This window comes from Gavia stellata, chromosome 4 (assembly GCF_030936135.1).
Source record: "Gavia stellata isolate bGavSte3 chromosome 4, bGavSte3.hap2, whole genome shotgun sequence".
Taxonomy (NCBI): domain Eukaryota; kingdom Metazoa; phylum Chordata; class Aves; order Gaviiformes; family Gaviidae; genus Gavia; species Gavia stellata.
Genome location: NC_082597.1, coordinates 64700635 through 64726503, shown reverse-complemented (window position 1 = coordinate 64726503; position 25869 = coordinate 64700635). Strand labels below are relative to the sequence as shown.

General features: G+C 43.0%; 1 protein-coding gene across 1 annotated transcript in view; it reads right to left on the bottom strand.

The window, feature by feature from the left end:
• Positions 1-25869, bottom strand: part of TMEM178B (transmembrane protein 178B) — a 215077-nt gene that overhangs the window by 174650 nt on the left and 14558 nt on the right. The window lies entirely within an intron of this gene.

The following is a 25869-nucleotide window of genomic DNA, read 5'->3' as shown; positions in this document are numbered from 1 at the left end:
ACTCACCCCAGGTAACAGTCAAGATCTGAGTTCTGTGCTGATCTGCTTTATTTCCCTGACAAGCAACAAGCATTTAGCAGGATGGGAGCTGCTCGGGTTTATACTCTTAATCTCTGAATGACTCCATAAAATCTTAGGAGGCAGGATTGACGCATCTTGATCATTAAAGCCAATTACTTGTCTTTCTTGTTTTTACCATACTTATTTCTCCCATGTAGACCTTTCAATATTTCCATTGCCTCATTCACCAGGTGACTTGGTTCATTGTCTCTGAACTCAAGAGTGAAGCATTGGCCACTTCCAACTTTCAAAGCAGGTATGGGTCACACACACACCAACACCAGAAGTTTTTACATGGGTCAGGCTCTGAAGACACTCCCCTGCTAGGATGGGTAGCCATTCACCAGCCATCTCAGTTAAATATGAAGAGCAGTTAAAAACTAAGATGCTCTGCGTGTGGTGCACATGCAGCTCACATTCCTGAAAAGATGCCCAGCAATTACAGAAACAATTAAATACATATTTTCCTGCTATGCAGTGAAGTGCATTTCAATAACTCCTGTGTATTTATTAAATGTTTTACCCTGGAAGATCTCCAGAATGATAAACATTCATTAATCACCACGAAGTGCCAGTAAGGTACCAAACTATTTGAAAACAACATCAAACAGGTGATCAGAGACCGAGCTAGAGGTCATTTTACATTAGGACAACTTCCTGCTGCTCTGCTGACACACAACTGATTTGCTGTGAGCCATTCCAGCCCCAGAAGAGTTACTTTTCTTGTAAGAAAACATACTTTGGCCAACAGCACCCCTGCATTTGTCAATCATCACAAAAGCTCCAGCCAAGAGAAGAGAGGGGAGATCCAGGCATCCATGAATTGATAATCTTCAACTAACCCAGCAGCTGAGCCAGACCACAGGCTGTCAGCACAAGTGACCTTCAGCCACCTCTAATGAGTTCTCATGGGCCAGGATGGAGAAAAGCAGGGTGAAGGGGAAAAAAGGACACAGCCAGACCCCACATTTTCCCATTGGCCACAGGATCACAGAATTATGATTTAGCTAGCTGAGTCACCCACATCTCAGGAAAAGAGGACAGAGACCCTTGCCATTGTAGCAGGGGGTTCCCACTACCCACACCTGACACAAAAGCTTCTCAGTGAACAGCTCATAGCATAAGACTTCATTGAAATTAACAAAATCCCCTAGAACACAGACTCAAGGGGTAGTCTGCAATTAAGTAAGGTTTTCACTTCATTATTGCAATAAAGGCAAAATTTCTCCTGAAAAAAATCATACTGGCTGAAACTCCAGTACTCTGTGTTAAGAGGCAAACTGCCCAGCACTAATACAGCTTATTTCTGTTACAGAACTGGAACAAACTATTCTATTGGAAATGTTGGAGGTTAACTAAGAAAATTGAGACACCAACATTTTTTCCTTATTTCTCAGCACAATTGCTGACATATCACCAGGCTGTTTGAAACACTGTACCAATGTAGAAAAAAGACTTTAAACAAAGTTTACAGAGAATTTGCACTGCAGAGTACTGCTGTCTCTGATATGCAATCAGGAGAACATAGAAGTTTTGGTACTTTCATTTATATACACGAGTATGTGTGCATATACATGTTTTAATTAAGACATTAATGCATTTACTCTATTTTCTCACTATAATTATACAGTTACACAGAAAAACATTCAAAAGTCTAGATGACTCAGGAGTTTGACAACAAGATATGAACTGCCAAATTTAGTAAACAGTACAAACCCAGCTACCCAGCTTAAGTCAGTAATCTGGAGCAGACTGAATAATTTAAATAAAACTTTGACAGGTTTTGTCCTTTTTTCTTTGTTAATTGTCTACTAACAGGCTGTAAAAAAATCTGAAATTTATTCATTATTCAAAATGATTCATAAATGTCTTCACTGACTGACTCTTGGCCTACAAATATCTTAAGCTATGACTGTCACAACTAAGTAAACAATTTGCAATTCATGGTGTAAATTAAGTAATGAATTTCTTCACCTTATGTAACTAGCTTGAACAGTTTAAACAGCTGGCAAATACAGCATACATTTTTAATTGCACACTTGCAGTTAACAGTTGGGTGGTTACAGGAATCACCCTCCCAGGAAACAAAAAATGCCATGTGATTTAGGTTGCAAATACCAAATCTTTCATTTAAGGATGTGCTGTGAAATTCACTTTATTTGCCCACACCCAATGTATTATGCAAAGCTTCAAGCTACAAATGAGTTTCCTGCATATCCTTATGCTGTAGTAGTAATATCAAAAAACTTCCAATTCAGCATGATTTTCTCAAATTCAGAAAATTACACTTTTCTTTATACCATCTTCCCTATGGTACTCCAAGATTTGGAAAATGCATGTTTACCAAGAAGCTGTTTGTTGCCTTTTTCCTAGTACCATAAAGCATGCATAACAAACTCTGCATCAAGTGGTGGGTTACACTAACATGCTCTCTTCCTGATGCTACACTCCACTTCTGTAATGTAGTTTCATGTATTTATCTTGAACTCCTGAAGATAGTTTTAAGCAGTTTCCTCAAACAAATTAAGAGCTTCAGGCAACCAGGGTTTACCATTTATCTCCGAATCCATTTCCACAGCTTATCACCACAGTCAATCCTGTCTTGTATTGAACTAAAATTTTACATTCCAGTTCATTATTAATTACTTCCTCTATGTGTATCCCTAAACTTTCCTCTCACTAGAACCGCGGAGAGCTTGATGATCTCCTGCCTTTCCCTTCATTTTTTGTGTCAAGGTACAAGCAGGATTTTGATACCATTAATCTGGCTTTCAAAAGTAACCCTTTTAATTGTGCATAAAGTCAGGAGAAAAGTGACTTTAATGGGGCTCCTACTGAACATGAATAGAAGCTCCAATATCTGGCCCCACTGATTAAGCTTTGAAAAAATTCTAACTCTAAGCCAATCATCCCAGTGTCCCAGTTTTTACTGTTCTTTGATTTCCCCCCAGTATTATTCTAATAGCAGAATGAAGTATTTCTGTGCAGCCAGACAATAGCTATCAACAGTTCTGGGGTACTCTGATGCTTTGCCCTCTTCTACACTTATAATACATTTTTAAATCCTGTCAGTTTAATATCTGTTCTCACACAGGTTACAACTGTTCATATTTTTCACTAAAAGGAACTATTCCCAGACAGGACTCTGCCCACCAGCAACGAGAGCTTTACAGAGCCCAGGCTTGAAACAGCAAGGGCCACAATGAGGGCTCTGGCATTACATCTGTGAAGCACTTCTTGACAACAAGTGTAGGACACTGGTGAATCAGATCCCAGGATCATTGCCTTAAAGAAAGGTGTTTTTTCTTGACTAAATTATGTAAGTCTTCATGTTTTTTATTTCTGCTACTTTTCATGACTATATACTTTTATGGAAACATTATTGAAAATTTCAATTTAACAATTAGAAAACTAGGATTTCATTATAACAATTTTAAAGATTATATGAAGATGTCACTGAAATTTAATGGAAAATGAGCCTGTCTTGAACTACATAAAAAACCTACCTAAAAAGACTGAGAGTACCTTTCCCCAACTGTCATCTTATTTTTCAGGCAGCTCTCACCTCTGGGAGTCAATCTGTCCTCAAGACTTTCCTTTGCCTGTGGTAACACATTCCTGATAATTTGCCCTGAACATATAAGCAGCCATGTGTACTCCCCCCCACAACACACACACACACTTGTCTTTTGTTCCTTCCTGCCCATGTTCCAGTGTGCTATTTTAGTCTCTCTCTTCCTCTGTCTAGATAAATTTTACAGCTATTTGTATTACTGCATTTTCCTAATAAAAATACTCCAGTGCAACCTGCCATCACAGGGCCTATATGCCATTTAAGATAAACTTAAACACCCAAAATAGAGCCAAAAAGGCGCATGGGCCTTGTATCTTTTGGATATGCAAGATTCACATAAATATGAAATTCAAAAGCAGGTTATTCCAGTTCTTCAGAGTAGGTTTTATTAGATTCTTTTCTGAAGAAAGCTCCCCCAGTATAGATGATGGTCCCACCAATCCCAACTTTAACAATATATCCCAGGCCAAATTATCTTTTTTTGGTAAGACTATAGTACTTACAAAGAATAGCATCAAATTCTGTATTATGCTCCAACTGCAAAGCAGTAGCCAACCTTTTCTATTTTACCACTACTTCCCACAATATTTTGACTTTTAAAGGCTCAGCTCCAGGAATCCAGCAGTTATGCTCATGGAGGACAGCTGAAAACATACCCTGAATATCTGGTTATTGATCAATAACCAGATGAAAATAGAAATTAAGCCAATATTTGTCAGCTGTGTATTGTCTTTAAATCTCAATTTTTTTTGGAGCTAGATTGACTTTTTTGCACATTTGAAGTGGTTATTGTCAACTAATGTATAGAATAAAATTCAGATATGAACAAAAGTATTAAAACCTAGACCTTAGAAATAAATCCTGCATGAGAGAGAGATGGCCTTTCTAATGCTTTCCTCATTTATAATATTCCTCTCAGCAACGTTCAGCACAAAGTAGCAGTTACCCCCCAAAATCTCACACAATGTGATACATATTATAATAGAATTCATTTCGTATTTTCACTTATAATACAAAAAATGTCAATTCAATTAGGCTGCTACCATTATAGCTTCCTGGTGATAGTTTGCTCTACAGATGTGTAACCCAGTGCTCTTGCTATTTGTTACTCTGGGGAAAAAAGTGTTGCTATTGCATTATGTAAGGAACCATCAGAACGTAAGAAAGCTGTTAGAGCTGTGGGTTTCAACCTATTTAAACCCATGGACCTATAAAGCATCTCAAATAGAGATATGGATCCCTGGATAATGAATTTAAGCCTAATGGCAATAGCCTCGCTTTTCTCATTACCTTTCACAAACCCTTAGAAATAGTCCCTGGACCACCGGTCGAAGACCATTACTTTAGGGCAGCGAAGAATTACATGCTGACACATACAGTACTGCCAACCGAGTCATAAGCTCAATAATTACACGTATTGCAGCAAAGCAGAAACTGCTGCGACTGTCCAGTCCTATGCTCTGTGCCGGCATACAGGTACCTGTGCAAGCAACTGTCCCAGTAAGCAGTGTCAGCGCAGTAAAGGAAACTACACAAAAGTGTTAAATTGCACGCAAAAGCATTCGCTGGGTAAAGACCTAAATAAGGATGCAGCGTGAGAACGTTTAACTCCCACCCCACCTTGACAAGTCACCAACCGCACATTCAAAACCCCCAAACCGGAAGAACAACACACACCCAAAGAACACAATCAATCCCATTAACTCAGTTGAACCCATTTTTCATGATACATTTGGCCCCTGAAATAAGATCTCTCTTCTGAAAGTGTTGATAAATTCCTCGCTTGTTTAACTCTATTTCCACTTACTCATAAGTAAACATAGACCAGACATACATGAAGCGCTCTCCCCTCACTGATCACTCAGCAGCTCCACTGGCCCACTCACGCTGGGCCCTGGTCCCCTTCAGACCCACAAGCTCGGGGCCATCAGGGCCTGGCAGCACTGGGACAGCTTCAGCGGAAGCTCTAGGGAAGATGGAGACCCCACGTTACAGCCTCCCCTGACTGAGAATGAAAACGTTTAAGAGCCAGCCTGCATGAGGACAACCCTCTGCCACCCCTGCCCTGCTTCAGGCACCCACCGGGCAGGGGGCCAGCATGGTGCTTCCCTCACAAGCAGCCAGTTTCATTACCAGGATCACACACAGCTGCTTTACAAGCCAGGCCTGCGCTAGTGCATCACCCAGCCCGAGCACCAGCACTCCTCAGGTGGGCATTGCCATGTTAGGTGGCTCACGTGAGAAACCCCCATAGCTCCTCCTAAGAGATGATGATGCCACAAACCACTGGCAAAGTCTCCCCAGGCCAAGGGAAGAGGCAGGAAACAAAAGGATGCCATGTCACCCCCAAGCTAATGTGGGGTTTTCATCTTCTCAGGCTGCACAAGCCACGCAGACATGGGGGAGGTACCTGCAGCACTAGCAGGTCCCATACCACCTCCTGGACCAGGGCAGCTCCCCTCTTGAGGGAGTTGCCACTTCTGTACCCACAGAGCCACACTCCAGGGTGCACGAGCAGCACCACCTCTTGTGCTCCTGCCTCGCTCACGCCTCACCACTGTGGGGTCTCAGCCAGCTGCTGCTTGCCTTCGCACAACCTGCCCGCAAGGAGAGCCGTGCCCCATCCAGGACACCGCTGAAGCCCACACTGCTGGTTCGGCCTGCAGAGGCCACAGCACCCCAGTCCTCAACCCGCAGGGACACCCCAGCACCAGCTCCCACCAGCCACAGCGGACTCCAGGTGCACAGAAACAGGTCCTACGTGCACCACAGGGCCCAACCAAGCACATACCTTGTTCAAATGGTGGGCAAATCCTCATGAAGGGCACAGCCCCCCAAGACTGAACAGGGGGGCTGGTAATGGTGTCCATCAGCACAGCAAGGAGTGAGCCAGGACCATGGCACATGCCCAAGATGGGGCTGAGAGCGCAGGAGAGCTCAGAAAAGGTCTAGCAACCCCAGGGCTGAGCTGAAATGGCCCCCAGATATCTGTGTGGGGAGGCCCCAGGTGGGGCCAATTAGTGCTGTTAAGGCTTGTTAGTGGCCTGGGCCAGCACTGCCTCTGCTGAGGGGAGCTGTACCTGCTGTGCTGTCATCAGCCCCATGTGGTGTGTGGGGCTTGTTTTCTCCATGGAGGAGCTGTACCCAGAGTGGTGCTCCCCACCACCGTCTCAGCGGCTGCCCACAGCGGGATCATGGGGCTGAGGGGTGGCAGCTACTGCAAATAGTACTGCTGGTGTCCAGTCAGGATCTGGCCCTGCGACAGCAGGGCTTGAGTGAAATGTGGTGTTTCTTTTTCCCTCAAGAAAACTTCAAACTGATAAAAGGCAAACAAATCCCCCCATAAATTTTCTCAGGATTATTTACAATGTTCACTTGGCAGAAGCAATTAACATCTAGGGGCCTCATGTATCTCCCCCTCCAGTAGTAAACAGCCACTGAAATAAATGAATTGTCAAGCAAACAGCAAGAGAAAAGTGCCCGAAATTTCCACCCCTGCAGCAGCGCTCGAAGGACGTGTGCTTCCGTCTCTCCCTTGCCTCGCTCCTCCAGAAACCACAGGCACCCACACCTGGCTGAGGCATCGTCCTGCTCATCTCCTCGGCTTCTCGTCCTCGCTCCCACCCGCAGCCCTGCGGCAGTGCCCAGGCACATGTCACGCCCGCTGAAAACACCCTCTGGAAATATTTAGCAAGCAAGGACCAAAGGTCTGATCCAGAGACACTGTCTTTGGATGTAAACAGTCTGCCGTGCTGCAGATGAACAAAATGAAAGCAATCTGAAGTTTACTTGGGGAAGAAACCAAAAATAAAAGGAACTCTAATCTCAGCCCTGAGCACATGGGGAGTCCTGCTAGAGCCATGTTACAGGTGGAGAGGAGCTGGGCCTCCGACAGTGAAGAGATTTGTGAAGTGGCACAGTGGAAGAGTTTCACCTTTAAGGAAGAAGACAACTTTTGTTCTTAATTGTGTGGCAAGGCACATAATGGGTTAACTCACTGGATTTTAATGTGTTTAGACTAGATATTTAGATAAAACATTTTCAAGATTGGGCTACGTTAACAAGATTCCTGAAATGTGTACACACACTGGGAACATAATATGGAAGTCATAACCATGTAGCAATAAATTAATACGCAGATTAGATGTGTTGGGTTAGAAGAGGACAGGTTGAATGAACGGTGCATTTGCAAAGATGATATTTTTAATATTTCTTGATCATTTTCTTCTGTCAGGCCAGAAGTTCACAAGTATGAAAGGGATAACAAACCCCTCCGAGGTTTGTGGCATTAGAGGGTTTCTTTGGCAGTACTAATGAAGCGGATGGTTGTTACCTCCATGACTTTCCATAATACTCATTCTTGTAAAAGTAACTAGTATTGATCAGTCTCTATAATCTCATAGCTGACGGTCAACACTTTACTTTGGCCTATTTTTGTTTGGCAGAATATATGGAAAAGAAAGTGATAGTGTGGAAGAAACAAAATGTGTGGTAGATGGAAGTTGTCTCAGACAGGTGAACGGGTAATCTCTAGTTCATCTCTCTTCTGGTGCAGGCTGATTCCATACAGTACAGCCTCTGAAGTTTTGCCTCCAGGGCCTGTTACCTACCTCTGTAGACAATTTACTGACAACAAAACCCAAAGAGAAAGTTATTACTACGTATTTTGACAGCAGAAAGTTCTTTGTAGTTTTCAGACTAATTTATCACTTCCTTGTGTGTCATTTCTCATTATATACCCCTTTGAATCACACAAAGTAATTCTGCTCCTCTTAGCATTAACACCCGCCAAATATTTGTAGACTCTTAGCGCATCCCCGCCTTCATCATCTCTTACCCACATTTAGCACTTCTAATCTTTCCACCTACATCAATCCTGAAGCCATCCTGATAATTTTTCTTGCTCTGCTTTGAACTCCTTTCAGTTTGTCGAGACACTGCTCATAAAGTTTTGTGCAAGGCTGGATGTGATGGTTTTAGATGGCGCCAGAACTGTATAGATTAAATCTATTACCACCTTGAGCTGTGATACAGTGCTTCCATATATGCAGCTCAAAATCACATTGTCACTTTTCTGCAAACACACTGCTTTACAAATTAATGTGCAATGTCCTGTCCCGAGTCTCAAAGCTGATCTCCAGGCTTTTGGTTCTTTCTGAGTGGCATGAGTTCCAGATTATTTTCATATCTTATCTTGTTTTTTCCATTAGCAGACAGATACAGAGCTCATGGGCTCAGAAAATCTCAATAGGAGGAGCATTAGAATACACTATAACAATCAGAAAAGAAGGCTTCAACATATTTTCCAAAGTCTCCATGTCATTTTGCCCCCGAAGAAAAAACGGGTTTGGCTAAATCCTTGTTTAGTTTCTGTGTGCACAGAGATTACACCTGGGACAGCAAAGGACCACCAAATCCCACAATCACACAGTCCTGAGACCACTGTGTAGCAGCATCCATCGCTATATACAACCTATATAGCCTGGGATTATGTATAGCTGCATTCCCAGGGTGAAGAAAGCTGCTGAGCCTCCAGTCACAGGATCACAGGGAGACACGTGGTACAAAGTCTTGCTGATGGATGGACAGGATATTCAGAAGACAGTGAGGAAACAGTACTGGAGCGGGGGAGTCAAAGTGACCCAACTCACACACACGGGACAAATCAAAGAGTACACAGAGGAGGATCCCCCCAACCTTCTTTAAAAGCCTCCTAACCTTGCCTTGTTGGTAAGGTGTAAGTCTCCTCTCTTACCCCGGACTGACTGCTGCCCACTCACTGTCCCGAGGCTCCCTGAGAAACCAGTTACCTGTGTGTTCCTGCTGTGGGAGGCCAGGACTGCTGCGTGCTGGCCATCTCTGGTTCTTCAAAGACAGAGAACCTTATGAGTTACACTGTACAATTTGCATGGGAAGGCACAGGGTCAATGCAAAATGGGCAGGGGATGAAGGGTGGGTTAAATAACAGGCTAACTTAAAAGGAGAAGCGTAATAGTAACAAAATGGGACTAGGGAAAGGGACAGAAAGGAAGGGAGCAGAGAAGAGCAGGATCAAAGGAGCAGGATGAATAGCAGTATGGAGGCAGAGAAGAAAGGCTGCTCAGCCCCACACTGTCACGCCGCAGGACAGCAGACTGCATCAGGCCATTAGGAGCACGATCTCATGTCACTCACTCACTTGCCAGCTGCCCTGACAGCTTCCAAAGGGACACCCTCCACATTTCAAACACTATTGACACAACACAGAGGAGCCCCAGACTGAGCCGCTAGTAGGTGAGTAGGTGCTTGGAGGCAATAGCCAACAGCCATATCTACTGAGATAAAACCCAGCCACATCTCTGTTCAAGAAGCCAACAAAATCTCATCTTTCTCCATTCAGAAACTGAGTAACTCTGGTAGCATTGTGACATACTCCTTCCTTTAATAGCGCACTCTTTACTACCAGATTTCAAAGTGCCCTGCAAAGGAGGTATCTCCATTGCCAATAAGTAGGCTGAGGCTTAGGGGGGGTGAAGTGGCTTCCTAAGGTGGTCTAGCAGCAGATCAGGGAATAGAGGCCAGCCACTGCTCTCCTGCTCTAGTGCACTAGTTGCAAAGCAATGCTTCCTATAAGCATGATCTGTTCCACTCACTACTTAATGGGGATCACTTCTCCTTCAAAACGAAGGATATGCTTCCTCCAGTTTCTTACATTTACCCTGGTGACAGGACAAAAGCCAGGTGACATCCACTCTTCCCTTTAACATTCATCACCAGAAGTGAGGAAGGTAGGTGTGGTTAAGGGGAAGGACCAGAGCCCTCCCAAGCAGAGAGATATCCCACTTACCCTGCACCAGACCAGCTCCCTCCTCCTTGCCTGACTGCTCAGCACGCTAAGTATGTGACAAGGGGATTAAAATAACATTTAAGACAAGACTTAACACTCATTAAAAAGAAGTGAGATCTCAAAGCAAGCTCAAACTGCATCCTCACCTCACCTTGAAGAGACTAAAGATGGCAGCTTGCCGCACAGATCGCTGGTGGTTTCTGTCACAGCCTGTGGCAGGCTGCCACACATGTACATTGAACACACAAATGCACATGTCAAGGAGCTCCGGCAGGTGTTCAGTGTCGTGTGCCAAACCCCATGCAGTGCTCACGCTCAACAAGGAGTGCTCCAGGGCTGGAAACCCCAAAATCTGACCGCATCTTCCATTGGCCAGCTGATCACTTTGCAGAGCAGAGCCCCACATATTCCTCTCTTTCCTCCCCACTTTTGATTCCACAAACCCATTTTGCTTTGGAAGCTAGCAGATGGGCACAAAGGTGGGGGGAAGGCAGGCAAAAGGGATTTCTCCCAGGTTTAGTATCACAGGGGCCCACCAGTGGGTTTGTCTAGGAAATATTTTGCTAAAATGAAATCCATTTGTGCTGGGGGAAAGCACTACATAAAACCAACTCCATCTTAGGAGATCTGCTCTTCAGATCATCCTGTTCTGGCTTGCTTTACAGATAGCACACATTTAACCAATAAATGATGAGGAGTCAGCCTAGCTATGGATGAATGGCTTGGATTAATCTTTTTTGTCTTGTGTATGATAAACACCAACTTGTCAGCTAAATCCTGTCTGTAGAAACTTTATTAAGGATGATTATGCATGAGTCAGAAAGGACACAGCTTGACTTTCAGATCCCAATTTGAGTTTAAGGGCTGGCTGATTAGAAACATCACCTTGAAAACCAAGTAAATTTGATCTGGATGCCACTGAAGAGAATAAATATGGGGACTGCTGATGTCATTTTTCTCCAAAGTCACTTTTCTGACTGCAGCAGGATTTTACCTTTATTTGAATGAAGACCTTCCTTTTGACTTTTCTTGTCTTTGCACTTTATAAACTATGTAAGAAGAAAAAGAAACCAAAAGAAAAAAAAAAGGAAAAAAGAATTGTCAGTTTTGTGCTATGTTTTCTTAGCTGTGACGCTACATATAGCTGCAGAAGACAGAAACCAATGAAAGTTATTTATAGGGTTTTTAAGTTGAGTAGATAGAGGTCAGGATGTTTAGCTGGCCCATTCCTACAGTCAATGGGCTGGAGGATGTTTTTGAAGAACCAAAGTGGGATGAAATATTTACAGATCCATAATAAAGTTACACATAATGAAAATTTAATGCATTCAATTTTCAAATTATTTTTGCCTTTTTTCACATTCAAAAATATAAACCAGCAACTGTCAACCAAAAAGATATTTGATGTAAAATTAAATGTGCAAGATCAAGCTAGCAAAAGTAAATATGCTGTTTTAGTAAAGAACAATCCATCAGATACAGTTGGCTAAATGGAAAAATCAGGAAAAATTAAATTGGAATCAAGAAGAATAAAATTTTTAAAGCTTTTCAGTGAAATGTTAAGACAGAAAAAATTAATTTTAATTCAACCCAGAATGTTTTGGTCAAATCAGAATCAAATGCTCTGATTTTTAATATTTTAAACTGGATCAATTCTTCCTTGAGAAATATTCCCTAAAAAATGAAAGTCTATTTTAATAATACTAAAAATTGTCACCATTTCCACAATGATATTTTTCATGCTGCAAAAACCTTACTTTTTCACCCCTTTGTTTCCCTCAATCCTTCCTTACCTTCTAACACTATAGTGACTATTTCGTCACTATACTTGACAAAAATCCAGAAGGGCCTTTGATTCTCCCCTAAATTGATAAGCTTACCTTTTGTGAAAAAAATATTTGACCAGCTCTGCAATGCCAGTAATTCAACCATGTCATGGAAACGTCATCCTTTTTTTTCCATATGTCTGATTATATTGACCTGAGGCTTTATTCAGATTTATATAGAAGAGACAAGAGTCTACATTTCTCTTTGTTCCCTGGGTAGACGATTACTTGAGCTGTTTAGGAAGGAAGGATGCTTTTATAGCTAAGGCATAAGACTAGGAGTCAAGATATTTGGACACATTTCCAGCTCTAGCTCAGATTTTTGTGCAATTGCAGATGAGGCATCCTGAGTTTCTTGGCAAAATAAGGAAAAGGTAATATCTCAATAATTCTTTCGTTGTTTAGATTTTATGCTTTGAGGCAGCCTTTTTCCTTACCACATTAGTCAACCCAAAATTAGATACACAGTCCTTAACTGGGCACTAGCCCTTCTGCTGGGCCCCTTCATAGAAATCTCATGCTGAAGCTCAATTTTAATGCTTTTGAGGTAGATTTGTTTTATTTTCGGTTCTGCTTTTTTTGGAAGGTGGAAGCTGTATATTTTTTCCCATCAGCAACGCTTATCATAGGCTGGCAGCACCATCCCCAGCAACCTGTATTCCTCCAGTTTGGTGATGCCCTTCTCATTTACCAAAAGGACTGTTTGCTTCAGCTCTCCCAAGCCCGTGCTGCCCAGATGAGCTACGCCTCGAGGGTTCCCACCTGGCACCACATGCCAGCACTACATGGGTCACGTGCTGCATCAGCAGATGCTAACAGAGGCTCCCCGTTGGCCTCTGCTCAGCATTCCTGCACGAGGAGCCATGCGAGGCATTTTGCATCCCAAATCACCCCAATGAAGAACATGCAGGGCTCTGGGCAGGAGCATTTCTACAAGGATGACCACACAGCAGGATCCAATTCGTACCCACGACTGCAGGACTGCTGCAGAAGTAGCCAGGGTGCAGGCATGGGGCAAAGCTTTCCCCCATTGTAAGGAGAGCTATAAAAGCATGATTAAGTAATGTCAAAGGGTCAGCCTCCAAGAAGGCACTTTCCACTGCTGTTTTCCTATAGTTGTGCACAGAGACATTTCAAGCACTGCACAACTGTCAGGGCTTGGGGAGAGGAGAGTGGTGGAAGAGGGCAGGCTCTGGGGATTTAGCAGCAGGCAGTAGACAACACATGCTTACTAAGATAAATGAATAAATAAAGCAAAATCAAAATGAAATATCTCAGTTAATAAAACAGGGGCTTTCAGCTGATTCGAACTGAATGTCTACTTTGGTGTATGGTGTTTTGGTTCTGACAAAAATGCGCTATTTCGTCTTTCCAGATCAGTTCTTGCAAGCCTTGCACAGCTTGGAGATCTGCTGCCTGTAGCTTCAAGTAAAATGGCCCAACTGCTCTCCCTCCTCCTGGGCCACGGCTCTGGCTCTGCATCTCACCCCATCTGTACCCCAACAAAGCCAAGTACCTCTGGGTAGTCATATCACGTCTGATGGAGCTCTATGGCTTGAAAAGACCTGGCAGACAGCGTCCCTATTTGTCCACAGCGTGACACCCTGCGTAGACCAAGGCTGAGCACGTTGTCACATCAACACCCCAGGTAAAAACCAATGTGTTGAGCACAGCCTGGGATGCCAGTCTCTCAACAGAGACAGGGGCAGAGGCTGCCAGAAAGGCTTAATGCCACCTTTGTCTCCCCTGAAGATGGAGGCTGTCTGGGGAGCAGGACCATCCCATGCGTAAGTCAGAGCAGCCCCAGAGACTGCTCTAATTTATACAGGCCTGAAATAGCTTTTACAGCTATTTTGCAGCTTGCATTATTTTCATTCTCTTGAAAGTGAATAAGCACAAAACTTAAAGCCTGTTCTCCTTGCACTTTTGCTGAGGTTTCAGTCCAGCTGTACTGACCCTGGCTCCGCTTAAGACTTCCCAAAAAAGCACCATTTGTGATGGTGGTTTGGTAATGCAGACAACTGTCTGCTAATAATTGACTGAGACCAATACATTTCACGTAAGCCACTTATGGTAATAACTTTTGGTCACTAGTGATGCAAGCAAGGTCAAATTAAAACCCATGGGTGAGAGACTGCATAGTCCGTTCTGAGTCTCTTAGGACATCCGTTCTCCAGTGGTGATAACTGAAGTAGCAGGGTGGCTTGCCGAGAAAACTTAATTTGCAAGCAAGGAAATTTCTTGGAGCTTGTGCGGCACTATCAGCAATGTGACTCTGCTGGGCTGGAAATATTCTGAGCGAATATGATAAGGTGAAATTGGCCAGCACCAAGGCCTCAGCACCATGTTACTCCCAGAGCTCTATTTTAAGAGTTTAAGAGAGATTTAATTGGTGTAGAAAAATTAATTTCTCCCCAGAAACAGAAACTGCCTATCCCAAAACCAAAACAAACACCAAGTAATTTTAACTTCTTTTTCCCTTTTACCTGTCTCCCCTCCTTTTAACTGTTTACATGCCTTGCTCACTCTTCCAAAATGAAACGCGGTCTGAACCGCATGTCCCGTAATGTCAGTATACTAAGAAACAAAAACTGACCATCTGTGACCTGAATCATAGCTGAATGCCCCAATCATAAACCAAAGATTTCAGTTCATCTGTGTTTTAAAATGAAGTCATTCTTCCCTCCCTTTCACTTCCTGCAAAGCACAACCACAATGCTATCTTCTCCAGAGGCCACCAGCTCCTCCTGCAATAGCCCAGAACCTGCTTCTTCAAAGGAGGTGCCAAGGGCAGGAGATGTAGGAGCTCAGGAACTAAATATGGAGCCCAAAAGGACTTGTTCTGAAAATACAGTTATATGGGTTACTTGAGAGGGGCTGGGCAGTGAACACTTCTGAAGTTTTGGCTAGTAAGTGCTGATTCCCTGAAAATTGCATCCTGTGACTATCTGCAAGCTAGGGGAAAACATAAATCAAGTTCTTGCTTTTTAATTGAAATACAGCAACGATCTCTGTTTTTTCAATAGCCTGCTTTCCCATATGGTATAACATCTACGTAAGAATTTATAAGTGACACGATGCAGCATGTCTGTGTTTAAAATAATAATAATAATCATCTTATCTCAAGTTTGCAGGATGCTGAGGGGTTCAGCGTTGGGTGAAATGTCACCCTTGCAGAGGATAGGCTGAGGAATTTGTGTGCAGCGGGAGCTTGTGATCTGAGCACAGGGGTTTAGAAGAGGGCTGCATTTCATGACCTACAAAAGAGAAAAAAATGAAATTTACATTCCAAATGTGCTGAGCAGCCCTTTCCCTTTAGTTATTAGAGGCACTTGGCATATAATTCATAATCACCTAATGGCAGGGTGGTGGGGGGAGGTGCACCATTGCCGTTCAACATTAAAATCCCTCCATGAACAGCAGTAACGGGGTTCTGCTCTTATTTATATCGTGACACTAAATGGCTAGCAGGAAGATACGAGCAAATATCAGAATAAATAATTCAGTAAGTGTAACGGAAGGTCACAAAGACTAACAAACATGTTTCTGTTTCCTCTCCTTTTCTCTCTCCCCACCCTTTATTTATATTCTTTTTCTTTCCTAGTCTCCCCCTCCCAAATCTCCCTTTTTTGTGCAATACTTCTCCCCCTTTTTTTTCTTATGTACACAAAAATATGGCTTAAAAGGCAGCTTTCCCATTTTTCTGCTTTCTAGCCTCCATCATGCTCCTGACAGTTTTCCTCCATCTGTCCTTCCTCGCTGTCTTTCCGATATATTCTTTCCCTCTTTTATTGCCTGCTCCTGTCATCACCCACCACATCCCTTCTTGTGGGACAACTGACGGTGCTGACTTGCCAGGGTAAACTCAGCTCTGAGTTATGCTACAGTAAAATGCTGCTGAAGTTGATAAAATCCTCTTGGCTTGATCTCGGAGCAGCAGCAGACTGTGGCCCTGCGTTAAGAACACTCCTAGGTTACTTCAGCGCTACACCACCAGATCCACCCAGTGACCCAAACCGTGGCAGGGATGGGTGTGCTTTGAAGTGGATGCATTTATGCATTTGCATACTGACACACATAAAATACTCCAAGTTTTGATCTACATACAGGAAAGCCAGAAAACCCCTTGGCTGACACATAAAATCTGAACTCTTGGTGTCAGGCACTCATTTTCCAGTGCCGCAACTTCTGTGTAATGTTAAATCAGAAATTATGATCCCAGAAGGCAGCTCTATGATTATTCACTCAGATACCCAGCAGAGAACAGGCCACAGGACTGTCCTGAAATCATTTCTGTTCAGAAGATACAATCTAAGTTTTCAAAGTGTTTTGAATAGAGAATATGCCACCTCTGAGAGCAGGCTGCTCACGGGGTTAATGCCTTCCTTGCTAAAATGGTTGGCCTTATATCTCGTTTGAATTCAGCTGGTTTAACCCCAGCCTTCCACTCGTGATGAAACCCAGTATCTGCCTGCTAGATTCAGAGTCTTCTCTGAGCAAGTTGCCTTTCCATACGCAGGTTTTATAGCCTATGATAAAGCCACCCCTCAATCTTCTCTTTGTTAAGCTTGGCTGACTGAACTCCTTAAACCTTCTATTACAGAGTGTGCCCTCCTCGACGGCACCATCGCTTCTGCCCTGAACCCTCTCCACTGCCTCAACCCTTCCAGAGTGTGCGAGTGCCAAAAATGGAAAAGCCACAAAAATTGCATTGTTGCAAAACAAGTATTATCAGCCTTATGAAGCCTTTGTAGCCAAGTGGAGTGCTATGCAGGGATGATGTCTGGGCCAGCGGTACCCTGAGACACGTCATGTGAGGCACAGCTAAGGTACATAATTTGCTTCCAGTACAGACACTAGGATACATCAACTATATCTATACGCCATCTCACAGTCCCAAACACATGCACCTAAAGTACACATCATTGTTTCTGTCCGCTTTATAGAGAGAGCCAAACTATTTCCACAGAGTTACCTGGTTTTCATTATTATTTATCACTCCCCAAACTATTATTAGTATACTTTATGGATCACTTTGTCATGTTTCTTTTCTAGTTCTTTAATAAAAATGGTAACTAGCCTAATGCAAAATGCTGTTACCTGTAACACCCTGTGAAATCTGTTTTATGTCTATAGAAAATTTCATTTTAAAGTCTATAATTTAGAGAGCTTTTTAATCCATTTAATGTGCATCATGCTGGTTTCTGTAGCTTATTAATCAAAATGTCATCTGGAACTGAGTCAAGTGCCTAAAAGAAGAGAAGGAATATTCAATCAACACTAGCACCTTTATCAACAAAAATTAGTTTAATGAGAACTATTGTTATAAATCTGTGTTGATTAGCATTAGTTAGCATATCTGCATTTAATTCTTTATTAATTTATTAATTAATTACATTAGCTGTTACATTACTTTTCCCAGTATTGCTATATTTACACTTTTCAAGAATTTGGATAATACCAGCTTTCTCCTACATCTTTGATATTTCACCAGTATCCTGACAAATTCTGAAAATCACCATTTATATGAATAAGTCTGGAAATTTCCTTAGCCAGCTCTTTTAAAATGGTTGATATCAAATTATTCAGATCTATTAAATTAAAATGACTGACTTTATTAACCATGCTCCACCAGTCTAAATTACTGCTGGAGAAGAAAGTAATTTTTTGTCACCATATGCCAAGAATAACTCATCTAGCTTTTTTCCAAAAGAAGAATAAAAATAATTATTAAGTATATCCTTGATTTCCACTTATTTTTTTAATCATTTCCATTTGGCAAAAGACAAATATCATTGTTGGCATTTCTATCATTAATATGCTTTGCTATTGCAGAGTATATAATAATAATTTACTTGAATTGTCTGCTTTTTAATAGCTTTTGGCACTTTGTTTCCTGTATTAATTCAGCTAGACATAGCTTTCCCTTCTTGTACTTCTTTTCCTATCTAGTTTTTACCATTCCTAGTTTCTAATTTCCAGATATTTCAGTATGTCACCCTTTCTTCTTCCTGCATGTGAGAACAGGCACATTCACAATTTTTATTTCCTGCTACTTTTATTTCCCCTCATAGCGAAGTTATTGTGGTTTTTAACAACATGGTCTTCTTTCTCATATGTAGCACTATGGGTTTTTCCAGACATAGTAAAATATTGTCAATAAGCTCTCAATTACCTGTAAAGATTGTTTAGATTTTCTCTCCAAATTAATGTGATCCTTCATCATTTTCAGCTTTGTGAGATATTACATAGTTCTTTCTCCTTTTGCCTTCAACTTTCAGGGTTTTATTTTCTTCAGTATGCTTGCATAGTTCAGTGAGATCTGTTTCTCAATAGGCAAATATCGGAAACTATTTGATATTTGCCTCTCTCTGTATATGCAGCTGCAGACATGCAGGGCAGGGAGATGCTCATGAAGAAGGGATAGGAACAGTCCAAACCTACTCTTCCAATGCCAGACCAACAAGAAAAAAACTTCATAGGCCTGAATGTGCCACCATGTCACCATACGGTCTGACTTCTCCCCAATGCTGTTAGCACCGCACTGACTCCGACAGTCAGCAGCCCAGCTTTAACTTAAATCCCCTGTACACAACTATAGAGTCATCAAAGTGTACGTAGAACTACGAATCTGTGCTGAAAGGAACAATTTAAGTGAGTTAAGCAGAATGATTTGTCACCCCTAGCTATGCAGTGCTCTGCCACCCATGGGTAAAGCAGGCAAGTTTTGTAAGCAAATCCTTTCCCAGCACACAGACTTAGTCATCAGTGAAAGCTGCTGGCTCGCTCCCATCCCAACTGTGGTTCAGCTACTGCTCGGAGGTCAGCTCTGCAGGCACTTGATAAAGCTTCAATTAAGTGCTCTTCTTGCAGCACTTGCTGATTTACTCATCTTCTGCCCGCATCAGCCATTTTGCTGAATAAGCCCGCATAACGGCAAGGACCGCATGCACAGAAGTGTTGAACTTTCCCTGCCTACAGCAGGAATTAAGCTCCTCAAGCTTGGGCGTCACCAGGCAGCTTAGAATAAATAATAATATTCAAATGAAGATTTTAAAAGAGTGGGGGGGATAGAGCGGCAGAGGGCATAGTACAAATATTACTACAGATACTTCAACTGCATAATTAATAATACATGGCATATCTATTGCAGACAGTCTCTGAGCTGTATTTCCTTGTGGAGATGTGCACATCTGCATTTAGATGCTACTGTGACGGGATGGTACAAAAGTTTCAGTGACATGAACGTCATGGTATGCTTCTCCAGCCTGTGTAACAGCCTGGCAGATAAGCCCCTTTCGATTACAATTGAAATGCCTGACCTTACCTGCTCATTAACGGGGGTCTCACTTAACTGCAGTGCGCAGTTCTCGTACCGAAGCCTTGCACTCGTGTTCAATTGCTTAGGCTACAAGTCAAAATGGAAAGTGAGTTGTAATGATTGCAAATCCCTCTGGGAAAAATGAAAAAGTAACAAGCATAAGACAATGGAAATGATTTGGTTGACACAATGTGCATCAAGGAAGATCTGCGTTATTTATTTGTGAGTGACACTGTTTGAAAGTGAACATTCACATTTGCAGCTATCTCTGCAGAGATAGCAATGTTAGAGACATATTGGACTATTCAAGGAAAGACCCAACATTTTCATTTGTGAAGGTAGTTATATGAATTGATATAAAGTCTCAGATTATTTTTCCTCGGACTTTTTTGGGCACTGGTTCAGAAAAACAACCTTAAAAAATTCACTTGAAAATTTATCAGCCCAGGCACAAAATCTTCTTCCTTGCCAGGAGTGTAGTAAAGAAACAAATGAACATCGTTTTACTCCCTCCTCAGGAAAAAATACATATCCCAGCCAAACAGGCAAGTGGAATTTGGCAAGACTGAATTGTTTACATGCTTTTATTATACCAACAAGTAAAACATTAACCACAAACGTTACCTGGCACTTGCCTTGTATGTAGGTCATTTTCTCTAGGCAAACCTCCTGCTCAACTCAAGGAAATATCTCAGGAGACTCACGTGGCAGTGAACCTCTGCAAGAAGGAGTGATTAGTAAGCCCCTGGAAGGTTTGGTCTAGAAGGCCTTTCTCCATTTTTTTCTCAAGTCTTTTCACAAGCAAAAATTAATGCTGGGCAAAATCTGTGTCCCATGAAGTCAAAGGCATGCTTGCTTCCAACTTCAGCAAGACTGACTTTGCTCCCCTGGACTTAAAAGCAGTTTTGCTTGAGCAAGAACAGAGTAAAAGCTATGTGTGATCTTCAGCACATTGCCCTGGGCTAACTCCAGGGAACACGATCCTCTCAAAGCCCAGCTGCAGACATGAGAGCTTATTTAAGACTATTTTAAAATGCAAATTACACCAGCATGCTCATCATATGCCTATGGATCCACTAACATGGAAATATACACAGTCCAGAAGTATCTGTGATCTGAGGAGGCTCACCAGTGCCAGGACACTGAGAGTTAAGAGTGAAAATCCCAGATAAGAGTCCATCCTGAACTTACACAGCGAAGAACAGACTATCAGCATGGATTTACTCTGATTTTTCATGCTTTTCTCGGTTTAAGTCAGAACCCCTAACCTTTTTTTAATACGGATTTTCTACAGGCTCACCAACAGAACAACTGACAGGCAGCCATGAATTGCAAGGATATAAATACGTCCAAGGGCTGTGGTGGCCAGAGCTGATACAGTAAATGGTTATTCTAACAGATTACTTCTCGGTGCTGCATTTTGAAGAACCAATCTGATCGCTGATTATTCCAGGTAGCAAGGAAAAACAAAAAGGCACCATGATTACTCTCACTTAATGATTTTGGCAACCTGAGCCTGTCCTATTGTGTTGGTGCCACCCACAGTGCCAGACCCATGGTGATGTCCCAGGGCTTACACACAGGGCAGAGTTACACAGGTCCTATGGAAATGGCCATCAGCAAAGTAGAAGCAGATCTCCCATGGGCAGCAAGAGCCCGCACAGGCGTAGCATCGCAGGGGGTTACAGTCCGCACAAGGAGGGGGTGTGTGGCTGCTTCCCCATCACGTGCCATGAAGCACAGGAGGCACCGCGCAGTGCAAAGGGGAGCCGTCAAACCAGTCTTCCTCCAGTAAATTGTCCCACAGCGGTGGCTGTAGAAGACCTGCATCGCCAAACATGAGACCTCCAAGGGTGAGGGTGACAAGGCAACTTTGGCAGGTATTGATACTGTATGGAGGCTATGACCTGTCTGCATTGCTGAGCATGTGGGTAACCTTGGCCCTGCTTCCTCTCCCCCTTCCCTTGCTTCTTGGTGCAAGGCAAAGTCATGGGGACCACAATCTCCTGGAGGTCTTGCCCCCAGCCTGAGCTCGTTTGAAGGGGTTAATTCCAACAGGCTTTTGCATCCTCTTACATACTCCTCTGTACACACACCCCGTGCTAGTCACAACCTAGCAAAGCTGTATGCTTTGATACAGGCTGTACTCTGCCCATGATGGCAGAAGGGACCTGTTCAGTTATCTGTCCTTGCCCCTGATGGAAACAAGTTGATCACTGCTGTATTTTCACGAGAGCTGTGTCCCATTTAATTTTAAATGTCACTTGTAATAGCTGTTTTTTCTTCCCCAAATAACTTTTGCAGCCCTGCAGCTGAAGTCATCTGAGACCACAAGACTGGAGTTTGAATGGCCCTTGATATTATCAGTGAGCTGAGCCATTGCTCTGTGCCTCAGTCATCGTTTTCCCTTTCCATCGTTCACTGAGATGTACACGCAAATCCAAAGGAACCAGTCAGTCAAATGTGGTGAAGCCATCAAACATACTGCTTCTCTTCCTTGGTGCAAGAAGCCTCACTAAAGCCAGGGGGATAGCTAGGTAAGTGTAGCCAGTAGCGGGATTTAGGGCCTCCACAATGTGTGACAAAGCTGTCATTAAAGCAATAGAGCAGTACTGGGATCCTGAAAAATGCAAAAACAGTAGCGTACCCAATAAGGAAGTCTTGTTGTAGTATAAATTACTCCCAGCACACCACAGTATGCTCTTGAGCCTCCTGAATTCACTGTCATCTGCAATGCTCGTGTCCCCTTGGGAGGAATTGCTGGGTTATCCAAAAGCTCAGTTACGCAAACTTATTCAGGGTCCCTTACGGTGTTTGGGCTATAAGGCTCATGCTGTATATTGATCTGTCTTCTCCTCTTCCCTGCCCGCCTTGGGGCCTCCTCTCCCATTTCATGTACATTGGCTTCTTGGATTGCAGAGGGAATTGTCTCAAGGTCATACCAAGATGCTTCAGTATGGCTCAGCTACGAAAAATGTATGTAGTCCAAAATATTGTTTAAAGGCAACAGACTGAAAATAATGCCTGTGGCCTGTAGGAGCCCTGATTTATTTAAGATACAGGGGTATATATGCATACTTTTAAAAACTACCTGTACTTCACCAGTTAAAACAATGAGAACAAATAAGGCTGTTATCTGTCAAGTGATCCTTCGTCACTCCCAGCACCGGCCCGTAATCCTTCAGTTGTGATTATGCAAAGGAATATTACATTGATCCTGTAAAATATCTCTGATTGGATCAACGTTATTTTCTCTCGCATTGACAAAGTCTTACCAGAGCATGACTGTAATTCCACTGCTAACACTGTCTTAGTGAAATCCCCCAATAAATCCTCCAAGCAGCACTGTTAGTAATACCTTTATTAGACTAACTAAACAAAATATTTATATGCAGGGCTTTCCAAAGGACTTAGGCACATGCTTCATTTTCTGGAGGAAAACTTGGTCAAAAGCGCTCTGCTGGAAGACTTGCCCCCAAGGAGGCTCCGTATGAACATAAGTGGCAGGTGAAATTACCCTTTCAAGATTCACAAGGTTGGTCACAGATTTGCCTTTGTCCTGCCTATATTACAGTGAGGACCCAAATGCATCCTTGGCAGAAAAATCTCACAGCGAGTCTGGTTCGCAGGCAGGACTGGAGTTCACGGTCTCCCCACACCTCCCGCAAACATACTGTCAGTACAACAGTTTGCTAACAAAGGGGAAACATGGTCTTTATGTACCTGCTATCATTTCAATATTTGTTCAAGGCCAAATCCTGGCCTTCATACTCAACAAAAGACCTGCTCCCCTTCTAGCCACTACTGGCTCTGCTCACCAGTGCTTCCATTCTCCTGCTCTCTTCCCCTTCACTCTTTGTGTAAGTCTCCTCTAATTTTGTCTCCATTTTCTTTTCTCCACAGCTCCAAGCTTTCAGTCCCAATGGTTTCATTCCCACACAGACCTCCCCTTCATCACTGAAGTTCAGTTGTCACCTTCTGGCTTGAAACGCAATGCTCCAGTGAGATGAATGGCAGAGTCCAGTGATCACCTTGACGAGTCATTTTTTTCAGGCTGTCTTAGTGCTCAGGTACTCACTCCATCTCTGCTTTCCCTTGGTTCAGTTCAATAAAGTTATCTCTAAAGCCGTGAGAGCTACAAACATACCTCTGTCATACCTTCCTATCCTTTAAATAGGACCATCACAATCATGAATAAACAAAGTACTGTGTCTAACATAAAACTCAAGCACAGCTGAAAGACCAGTGTATACAGCCATACGTCAATTAACAGATGAAAAAGCTATGAAGACAATATATCAATAGAAGAATATCAAACAAACAGCACAGCAGACAATATGCCTTCTTAAATCCTTTGAAACCAGGTGGCATCTGTGATGGGCAAACTCTGGCTCTTATATGTTTTATGTGAAAACTTTCTCCATATTCTTTACAGCAATACACTGAAATGTCAGAGGAGTCACTTCTCAGCTCCCAGGCCCTTAGAAACAGAGGAAAAATAATTGATATTAGTCTTTGAAAAGGAACAGTGTAATGGTAAAAGGAACTGTTAATGACTGTAGAGAGGACTCCTGACCTATTTTCTCCATCCACATCCAGTTTTTTACATGTGCCCTTTACCTTCTGGTTTAAATATCTGTGCACCAGATGCCTAAACTGTGGTGTCAGCTTTGAAGGTCATTGTCACAGCTGTGATGGATAGCAAAACTTTCTCAAATGAAAGCTTAAACTCAGGAGCACTGACCTGCCTTGAGGGGTAGATTCTGTGATAAATGCTACAGTTGTGAAATTGCACCATACAGGCAGCCCGGTCTGCAGACCCTGATGGCCTTGGTTAATACACTGTCACACTGGCAGGGTCCGAGATGCATGAGACAAGATCAAGGACTCCCACCCGTTCACCAACTAGGCTCCACCAAATCTACCAGAAAGTTTCTGTGGCCTCTTCCAACGCCATGCAGAATGATATGCTCCTGCTCTGGAGGAGGGGTGCAGGTCAAATTGGCATTTTAGCACAGACCAAAACCGTGGAAAGAAAGTGTTGAAATGAATGGAGAAGTGCTCATATCTGATCCTTAAATGTTAGGACAAAGTCCCACTCTGGTGTAAATTGCCACCAGGATGGATAGAAATAGGATGATTTGTGCCCTCTGAGAGCTGGACAGTTGGATCTCATTTCAAAACATGGACACTACAGACAAGCACTGAGACATTATCACAAGCAGCCTGAAAAGTGTTAGTCCCCAGAGAAGGTATTTGAGTGCCTAACTCACGTGCCCAAATGAACATTCAAACAACTTAATCTTCTAGGTTACAGACACAATTGTACCATCCCACCACAGCAATCAAGTGCAGGTCACCTCAAAAAGCAGGTCCAAGAACTCCCAAAATACCATGAACTACATTCAAAGGGAGGAGGATCTTTAAAGAAGGTATGTCCTTCCAGTCATCCTAATGCTGCCAGACTAAAACTACACCCTGGCTGAGGTATGACAACACTACCAAATGGATGACATGACCCCTTGGTTTGAAACAAGGCTGGCAGCAGACCAAGCAGAGCTTGGGCCTGAAGACTTGCCCATGCCTCAGCACTGTGGGCAACTTTCTGCTAAGAGAAATCGTGCTTCTTTCACTTTCCTCTCTCTTTGTACTTGTATTCTTAGAGACAAGCACAGGAAAAGAAGACTTTGGCACTGAAGAGTTCATCTGCTCCTGCTGCTTCTTCTTCATTTGAAGGCATTGACAATGCAATTAGTTGCTGTGTCACAGGCGGGATGCTAACAGTAACTGATGAACAAGAGGGGGAAAGATGTGCCACCAGTTCTGGTGTGGCCCAGGGTGCAGGGGACACTGGTAAGGACAGGACAGGGTTCCTAACTGCAGGGATAAGAGGGAAAGATTGGGGGAAGGCAGAAGCCATCCCTGTAGTGCCATCACTGTCGGTGTGAGGCCAGACATTACGCTAACGTATACCTCTCCTCCCTCTAACCATTCAAGCAGTCTCTCCCTCCTTCCCTCAAAGGCACTTAAACAAGTTGTCCCACTTTTTCCCATGAAACCTCCTGTTTAAAAACCTCTTTCCCAGATTTGAAACAAGTCCCCATGCTTTCCCCAAACAGAAGTTTCCAAGTCCTGAGGCCAAGATGCTGCACAAGTGCATTCTGCAGCCACTTCATCACTGGGAAACAAGGGGCCTTATGGAGTGGTCAGTGTGAGACAGTGTTGTCATGCTCCTGTCCCCACAAAGCTGATGCCATCTCTG